This window comes from Martes martes (assembly GCF_963455335.1).
Source record: "Martes martes genome assembly, chromosome: 8".
In the NCBI taxonomy this organism is placed as follows: domain Eukaryota; kingdom Metazoa; phylum Chordata; class Mammalia; order Carnivora; family Mustelidae; genus Martes; species Martes martes.
This window is the reverse complement of record NC_137895.1, coordinates 54,368,711-54,378,685: the sequence shown is the minus strand read 5'-3', so window position 1 is coordinate 54,378,685 and position 9,975 is coordinate 54,368,711.

Here is a 9,975-nt window from a genome sequence, read left to right as displayed (position 1 = left end):
TTAATTTTTAACATTTTCCTCTGAAATGAAAGTCTTATATTCGTGAACCACCAAAGAGTATTCTTGAAACAATTGTTGAACAGAGTGGCATTTACCCCAATTTTTCATCTCCTTCTGGAAATCAACTGGAAACATTATAATACCCCCTCACTTTCCTCCTCACCTCACCCCAGGCTAACAAGAATGGGGAAGTTTCTAAAGATCTTAGGTCTGAGGGGTCAAGGGGAGTAAATGGTTACCAGAAGCCAACCCAGAGAGATTAACTATAAGGGAGGACCACCAGGGTGCCTAGGTGTCTCAGTTGGTTAAATAAGTATCTGCCTTTGGCTCAGGTCATGATCCCAGGGTCCTGGGATCAAATCCACCATTGGGCTCCCTGCCTGTGGGGAGTCTGTTTCTCCCTCTCTCATGCTCTCTTTCTCTCTCAAATAAATAAACAAAATATAAAAAAAAAATAATAAGGGAGGGTCACCAAGTGGGATCTGCTTTCTTCAGTAAAGGGACCCAGTCAACCCACAAGAAGGGATCCTTGGAAATAAATACCCCAGTTCATTCTCTTCTGATCTCCCATCCTCTGATCTCTTGCCCATGTCTCCCAATGACTGGACACAACTGGAATCCAGGGGCAAAGATGTCTACAGAAGATGCCTGAAAAGGTTAGCCCCTGAAGCACGGAACGGGGAAGAGAAAGGTAGAGAATGGATCTAAGGGACAAACAAAACTATAAGTAATCTTACTTAAAGAACCTATCCCATCAAAGTTGTAAGAAACTCAGTCATTAGTGGAATTCATACAGAAGTTCTTATATTAATCTTCTTTCCCTTCCTGCCTGCCTGCCTTCATCCCAGCTAAGACCTTTACTACATAGGGCAACCTAGTCTACATTGTATTCGTGGTTGCTGCTGAGATGGGCATTATCCAAACTTGCAAGAATGTCCAACAGCTGTGACTGAGTTATAGCATTTATGGGAGTTTTTACCAGAGTTGAGAACACAGAGGAACATGATACTACTACCCAAATGTGTACACCATGCAGAGAGCCTCCACAATACAAAGTCTTTCCAGAAAGTGCTAGGGGGAGCAGATCCCAGTCCCAGTTACCTTCAGTGTGCTATTGTCTCCTTCCGAAGCTTGAGAATCTTCTTGCCTTGGCCCCTGCTTTTGTGTATCTTTTTACAAGGACACTAGCTCCCCTTCCACTCAAAACACCTTCACATATTATCTTTAGTGGATTTGGGTTTTTATAAAATAAAGAGGGCTTCTTGAGTCAGCGTCTTTCGTCAGTCTTGCAGACTACTACCTACCAAAATCTTAGCTTTCTTCCTGAAACGAGGAAGAAGAAAACCACAGGAAAACAAAAACAAAAACACGGTTAGTTAGAATTCTCTCTGATTCTTCTATTGCAACATAAATAACATACAACTTGACTTATAGAAATCATATTGGAAATTTAAATTGTGTTGGGGTACTATAGGAGAAGGGGAAATTGAGATGAATTCTAGCATGTAAGACAGAAACCAGAAAAAGATATGTAAGTAAAGGAAATCAGTATATAAAAAGACAGAAAAATGGCCATAGCCTAGTCACTGAATTCACTCCTCATATATTCTTTCCCTTTTCTCATTTTGATTCCATGTGTCTGAGTCTCTGAGTGTGATAGAAATGGAGGGATGTGGGATGGTAAGAGTAACCATATAGTGATATGGCTTCATGTACCATTTTTAAACAAACTTGCCTCTCTGAATGAATGTCAGATTACTTTTTGGAGCTGGTAGCCTCACATAATCTATATGGATAAGAGCTAGAGGGAATATCACTGCAGAGCTGAAGAGATGGGTCTGGCTTTAGACCTTGAAAGACCTGAGTTTGAATCTCTGTTCTATGATCCACCAGCTCTACAACCACTCTAAGTTTTGATTTCTTCATCTTCATCTGCAAAATTAGGACAATAATACCAACCTTGCAGAGCTGATGCAAGGATTAGAGATGATGAATATGAGGCCCTGTTTAGTTCCTAGACCATGATAGATAGCAAATAAATGATGCCTCTTATTAGTATTTGAGTAATTGTGCCCCCGTCACTACTATAGATGACAAATGAAATCCTAAGAATGGCAAAAGGAGGGGCGCCTGGGTGGCTCAGTCGGTTAAGCATGTGCCTTTGGCTCAGGTTATGATATCAGGGTCCTGGGGTGGAGCCCCGCAATGGGCTCTCTGCTCAGCGGGGAGTCTGCTTCTCCCTCTCCCTCGGTGCTCTCTCTTGCTCTTTCTCAAGTAAATAAATAAAATCTTTAAAAAAATGGCAAAGAGAAAGGGTCAACTGAAGAGAATAAAAAATCTCTAACTAGGAGCTGTTTTTCGTCTCTCTCTCTCTCTCTCTCTCTTTTTGTTTGTTTGTTTGTTTGTTTGAGGAATCCTGATCACAAAAGTTGCTCTCAATATGAGTTTGGTCCTCTCTGGAGGAATAGGCATCAGTAATCCCAATTTAGCATTTTCTTGACAGACTTGTATATCAAACGACACTGTGGCCTGTTTCTGAAGGTATGTACAGCTTGCTTAAGAGTTTCAGCCATAATAGAGGTCAAGAAAGTACCAGCTAATCTTAAGGGACCAGAATACATTGCGATCAGAAACTCAGGTTAAGGTGTGCCCAGTTATACTTGCCGAGCAGCCATAATGCATCTTGTTTTCTGAGCTAGAAGGAAGGGTCGAGTGATGGGGTGAAGTGTGCATTGCCCACCAGAGCAGATTCCCACTCCTGTCAAATCTGGGTAAAAAATAGCAATTAAACACAACACTGTGGGCCTTTCACAGTAAGTCAAGACTCTCTCCAACTACCAAGCAACCTCCTGCCCACAAAGATTGTCTTTGGAACCTTCCCAAATAGGAACACCTTAAAGTCATTTTGTCACGTGATGGAATTTCTCACTGTCTCAGGGTTAGATGCTATTAAACTGAGTTCCTTCTTGGTACGATTTCACTTGTGTTCTTTTGGTTTACTCTTGTTAGAGATAACAAAATAGTTGGCTAGCATTTTTATACATTAGTAAAATTCAAATAAATGGTCATTCTTCAATTTCTTAGGTCCCGATAGTGAGTTCCTTTAGAAGTCAGGTTTCATATGTTAACTTTAGGACAATATTTAATTTCATTATAGTCATAGATTATGAACCTTGGCTCTGAATAAAATCTCCTAAAATTAAGATACGGGAGAATAAGAGTAGTCATAGTTAAATAGCATAATACATGTCTTTACTGTCGTCTTGAAGACATGTTTTTAGCATAGTGGGATTTTTTTTCACAGTGGCAGAATAATAATAATTATAATACATTTACATACACACATATACAAACCATCACCCCAACAACCACCAAAACAAAGTAACCTGTTCAGAAAACAAACAAAATCACTCCACTTAATTCTTGCAGTCTTGGTTTTAAAAATTAGCCTACCTGAATTTATGTTTCTTGTAGATATTATATAACTCTGAGTTTTTTCATTTTCCATGTAAACTCTCACTGTGAGGACTCCTAGTGTGGTGTAACTTTAAATTCAAGAACATCTGCTTTCATCTTTAAAAACTCTAAAATTGCAGGATGCCTGGGTGACTCAGTCAGTTAAGCAACTGACTCGATTTTGGCTCAGGTCAGGATCTTATGGGGTGAGATCGAGCCCTGCCTAGGGCTCCCGCCCAGTGGGGAGTCTGCTTAAGATATTCCCTCTTCCTCTCCCTTTGTCCCCAAACCCCTCTCACATGTGCACTCTCTCTCTCACAAAATAAATAAATGAAATTTTCAAAACAATTTATTATTTTTTTTATGAACATATAATGTATTATTTGTTTCAGGGGTACAGGTCTGTGATTCATCAGTCTGACACAATTCCTTCCACTCCAGCACTCAAAACAATTTTTATTTTTTTATTTTTTTTTAAAGATTTTATTTATTTATTTGACAGAGAGAGATCACAAGTAGGCAGAGAGGCAGGCAGAGAGATTGAGAGGGAAGCAGGCTCCCCGCCGAGCAGAGAGGCCGATGCGGGACTCGATCCCAGGACCCCGAGATCATGACCCGAGCCAAAGGCAGCGGCCCAAACCACTGAGCCACCCAGGCGCCCCTCAAAACAATTTTTTAAAGAAACTCTGAGATTGCTGCATCCTTTTTAAGATTTATTCTTATTTATTTTAAAGATTTTATTTATTTATTTGAGAGAGAGCAAGAGAGATCACAAAGGGAGAGGAAGAAGAAGACTCGCTGCTGAGCAGGTAGCCCAATGCCCGTCTCCATTCCAGGACCCTGAGATGATGACCCCAGATGAGTGGGGAGGCAGACACTTAACTGACTGAACCACCAAGGCTTCCCGTAAACCAGAACATTCATCGTGTGACTAAATCCTGGAAATCCTTAAGATGAACTGGATGCTGCGACAGCTGGCCTCTTGGTTTTGGGTGTTGTTTCTTCATGAAATTCAGGCTTGAATCTGTGGTATACAATGTTTAGGTGCCTCACCCCACCGGCCAAGTGGTATTTTAGCTTTGGCACTCCAGTTACCCTTTCTCTTTCACTTGTCAGCAGAGCCGCATGTGCCGCTGGTGACTTCTAAAGGTGACAGGCCTTAGATCCACAGTAACGACACAACGAGGGCATCTTATTGTGATGTTTGCTAAATGATGAAGTCCACTTCGTCCTCTCGTTTCTGCTGCCGAGACCAAAGACTAAGATCGCTCCACCTCTAACAATGAAACTACTCTCTCTTACGCATTGCTTCTTTTCAAGTTTAACGGCATAATAAGTCAAAGAGAAGAAAAAACTGCCTTGTTGAGAGTCAAGAAGTCGAAAACCACTGTCAGTTGTCTAACCAGGAATGCAAATAAAGGAAGGACTATTTTACTAAAAGAATTTTTGAAAATATATTTCATGTCTCACAACAACAGCAGTAGGTGGATGTGTTTCTGGGAATTTGCAACAAGCTTGTATGTCATTGTAAATTGTAGTAAAATACAATCTAGTTAGGACACAGGTAACCGATCATAATACTGATTTTTGTTCAAACTCAATCGTGACAAAATGACTTTCAGTTATCTCTGTTTGGGGAGGTTCTAAAGACAATGTTTGTGAGCAGGAAGTTGGTGGTGGAATAGAGTCTTGACTTATTGTGAAAGGCCAGCAGGATGTGTTTAACTGGGATTCTATTACCAGAATTTGACAGGAGCAGGAGTCTGCTCTGGGGGGTGATGCACACTTCTTCATATTACACTAGCAAATATTGCTACTTTATAGTGAGTTTTTTCTTCAACATTGTGAACTCATCATATAGAAGTCAAAAGTCTGATGATACTTAATTAATATTAATCTTTCTCTCTTGCGGTTTTATTAGGAGCTACTTTTTTTCCTTACCCTTACAAGTTTTCTCATTCTCAGTTTCTATTCCAAAGTTCCCATATTCAGGGAGTATCACAATCAAATTGAACAAATGTCTCCAAAACCAAAATAGATCACTACAGGAAGCAGTTACAGTCGCTAATAGAGTCTGACTGAGAGGAAGAGTTCATATTAAAGAGGAGAAAAGAAAGAATTTTGAAGAGCAAAAATTGAGGAAGAGATCTATTGGATGCTTTCCCTCTTCTCTTTTCTGATTGAGGATTTATTTCCCAGAATTATCATATCCACCAAGAAAGGAAGAAAGGAAGAAAGAAAGAGAAAGGAAGGAAGGGGGGGAGGAAAGAAGGAAGGGAGGAAGGAGAAAGAAAGGAAAGAAAGAAGGAGGGGAGGAGGGAGGAAGGAAGGGAGGGAAAGAAAAAAGAAAAACCCATAAGGCATTAGATTTCCCAGAGTTAGGATTAGGTATCCAATTAGATTTAATTTTTGAACAGGAACAAGTAAAGATATAAATGAAAGTACTGAAGAAGATGAAAAGGAATAGGGAAAGTGGATTAGAACAGGGAAAAAAAAGTAATCTGTATAGAAAGAGACAGAAGAAAGCTTTTTCAGGAAGAGGAGAATTATGCATTGTTTTAGAGAGTCAGTTCCAAATGCTATAAACTGAAATTGCACACAGCTGTTTGGTTTCCTCTCCAGGGGTCCTGGAAAGATGAATATCTCCTAGTGGCCAGAGAGCCTTGCATAGTTGATTCTTTCTCTCTCTCTCTTTAAAGTAAGCTCCAAACCCAATGTGGGGTTGTACGCACAATGGGAAGATCCAGAATTGTACGCTTTACTGACTGAGCCAGCCAGGTGCCCCATCAGTTGATTCTATTTCTGAGGTGAGTTCAGAGTGTTTACAGATTTCTGTGTGTTTCTTACATTCTACCAGATTCCAATTCTTATATGCTTAATCAAAGAGGAGTTGGGGCACCTGGGTGGCTCAGTGGGTTAAAGCCTCTGCCTTCAGCTCAGATCATGACCCCAGGATGCTGAGAGGGAGCCCCTGCATCTGGCTCTCTGCTCAGCAGGGAGCCTGCTTCCTTTCCTCTCTCTGCCTGCCTCTCTGCCCGTTTGTGATCTCTGTCTGTCAAAGTCAGTGACACTGTCATACCACTATTCATAATCATGGAATTATGATTCATGTAAGTTCTTTGGGTATTATGTCATAGAGAAGCTCATGTGAGCCTGACACGTAAACTTATCTTAATGGGTTACCACAGATGGATGTGTTGTTCAGATTTCAAGGCTAGGACATTTTCACAATGGGCTTGTGGAGAATTACTCAGGCTAAACTTCTTGTCTAGGAGCACCTGTTTGAGTTTGAGCCCCATGTTGGATGTAGACATTAGTTAAAAAAAAAAAAAAGAAAAAAATGCTTAAAAAAATTAAACTTCTTCTTGTCTAGAAGATTTGTACAGCTCAGTGTGGTAGCCACTAGCCCCACTGAGCACTTTAAATGTGGCAAGTCCAAAATGGGAGGTGCTGTAGGTTTAAAATACACATCAGAGTTTAAAAACAGTATCAAAAGAAAAAATGTAAAATAGATAATTAATAACTTTATATTGGTTATGTGTTGAAATGATAACACATATTTTGGATATATCAGGTTAAGGAAAATGTATTAAAATCAGTTTAATCTGTTTCTTTTTACTTGATTATTGTGGCTGGCAGAAATTTTAAAATTACACATATGTCTCATATTTGGGGCTCAAGTTATATTTCAGTTATGCAGCTCCTTTAATACAGGGAATATTCTGGTCTTGATTTGCATGATATCTTTAGCACCTAATGTGAATGGCCAATAAACGTGTTGAATGCGTTATTAGTGACTGCCAAACAGAGACTTATAGTTAAGCTATCTCCTCCCCTGGAAGGAGAAGAACATTGCTGGAGACCATGACTAGTCCTTTGCTCTCTTATTCCTGTATTTTTTATTCCAAACAGACCATTTTCTCCCCCTCGGTTGTTTTAGCATCCATCATGTTTAGAAAAGCACTGTTTTTCAATCTCAGATATGCTAATATATCAGTGCTTACATACTTTAAAGCTCTAGTTCCTTGAATGGCTTAAACTCTCCTTAATCTCTGTGAGTCAACTGTATTTTCCTCCCTAGGGTGATATGCTGGATAGTCTCTGGGCAACTCAACATCACCCTTAGCCTCTTCAAAGGCAATACTGTATTTCCCAGAAGTTCCTTCCCTGTATGGTTCCAGGTCAGAATCTATCAATGAGACTAGTTCAAGATTTAGTTCAAGATCTAGAAGGCAGAACAGAAGGATGTCATTGTTTTCCAGTTAGTTACAGGAAGATGCGTGGACAGACAGAGGTTCAAAGCTGCTTACAGATAAACTTCTTGAGGAACTCTAGCATCTACGTTGCTGATTAAGGTAGCTGGTATGGGGTGGACACGTGTGGACACACATAAGCTAAGGATGTATAGACCTAAGGGGCTTCTTTCTTGCAGGGGCCCTTTCAAGACTATGCGAGTGGCATTAGTAATTTTGTATTCATTATTTTTTTCTTAAACAGAGGTTTCTAAATTGCATAAGCTATAAGTCTTCCCCAACCCAGCTGTAGTCTTGAGTGGTTGAGAGTCTCCTACTAGAGACCTTATAACTCAAGCGGCATTGGGAGGGTTCCCAAGAACCACTGGCTTTGGGGCTGGATTTGTTATCTTCAGTGGAGCTTCTTGGATTTTCTCTCACCCCCCAACCCTCCAGCTCTTCTGGAAGTTGTGGAAGCTCCAAGTCTCTTCATCGTAGGAACAGAATGGCTTTTATTTTCATCATCAAGTCAGTCATTGCTTAAAAATGTTTGCGGTCAACAATTAGATTACAATTCGTTTTTTGTATAGTCCACTTAATCCCAAATTTAAGAAGTGACATTTTCTTTTCTTTCTTTCTTCTTCTTCTTCTTTTTTTTTCAGAAATGACATTTTCTTATAAAGGGAATGATAGTGAAAAAAATAGTTAATATCACATTAAAAAACCAAACAAACAAACAAATAAAACTTTAGTGCAAGCTTCATTTTGGTCCACAGTGGAGACTCATAATGTAGCATTTTGTCTGTTACATAGTGTATGCTTAGTAACTACGTGCTAAGTGAGTGTGTAAATTAATGAGTGAATGAAGGACGGGAAGACTTTATGTACATCTGTATCCAAGTTGTTCTCTAGTTATGATAATTAAAACAACATAGCTCTTGGGGTGTCTGGGTGGCTCAGTCAGTTAAATGTCCAACTCTTGATTTTTGCTCTGGTCATGGTCTCAGGGTCATGAGATAGACCCCCGATTTGGGCTCTGTGCTCAGCATGGAGTCTGCTTGAGATCCTCTCTCTCCCTCTTCAGCTCTTCCTCCTGCTTTTGCATGCTCTCTCTCTCTAAAATAAATAAATAAAAATCTTAAAAAACAAAACAGAACACCATAGGTCTTGTTTGTTCTAAATAGTCCTCTCTAGATTTACTTAGCACAATACCAATTTTTGGATGCAAATGATGAGTAGTTTTGGGAGCCATTCCAGCACAAAATTCTAGGAAATCCCAGGATGCATCTGTAAGTATTTTAGGATCTTCCAGAGGTTGGAAACCCTGTTAACTAGGAATTATTTTCCAAGGGTGAATATATATGCAGGTTTCTCCTGCTATTGTTATGTAGAGTGTTATGTAGAGTGTTTCCATGAGCCGGAAATGGCATAAAAATACAATTACCATTTATTTATGTGAAAAAATTCTTGGGGCACCTGGGTGGCTCATCGGGCTCTCTGCTCAGCAGGGAGCCTGCTTCCCCCTCTCTCTCTGCCTGCCTCTCTGCCTACTTGTGATCTCTCTCTCTGTCAAATAAATAAACAAAATCTTAAAAAAAAAAGAAAAAGAAAAAGAAAAAATTCTTGAGCATTCCCAGACCCAAAAAATAACCTCTCTTGGGCTTTTCTGATACCTTAGGACACATCTTGCTAACAGATGCACAAAATAAATCAAGAAAAAACACAGATGCTCACAGACACAGTTCAAGGCTATGGCAGCTTGATTCTGAGATGCTGAGTGTGGCTCCTGGGGAAAGAGCTTGGCAGGGCCATCCTCACTGCTCCGGGTGCACACTGCTCTGTGACGACTTGCCACAAAACGAATGTTGAACACTATCTTCGATTTTTGCCTTTTTTTTTTTTTTTAATAGAAGCGAAATCCTCTTTGGATTTCTTTCTGTTAGTTGAAAACTGGTACTAATAGAGGTCTTTTGTGAAAGTGAAATGGCTTAACGTGAATTTTTGAAAGGTGGGGCATATGTGCGTGTATTTTTAAAAAGGGCTTGACTATGAGAATGGAGTTTGAAGAGTTCAAGCCCTCTCTTTTCTTGCAATCCAATTCTACATGGTAAACAGCATTGATAATAACTTTGTTGGCTAAGAAAGTCAATGGCCAGTCTTTGCCAGAATCAATCATGCTTATCATGTAAAGACTAAAATCTTTAAAATTAAGAGATACTTTAATCATGCTAAGTCTTTGACCAGGATTTTAAAAAACACCCACAATTAACATTACCACATACTCCAT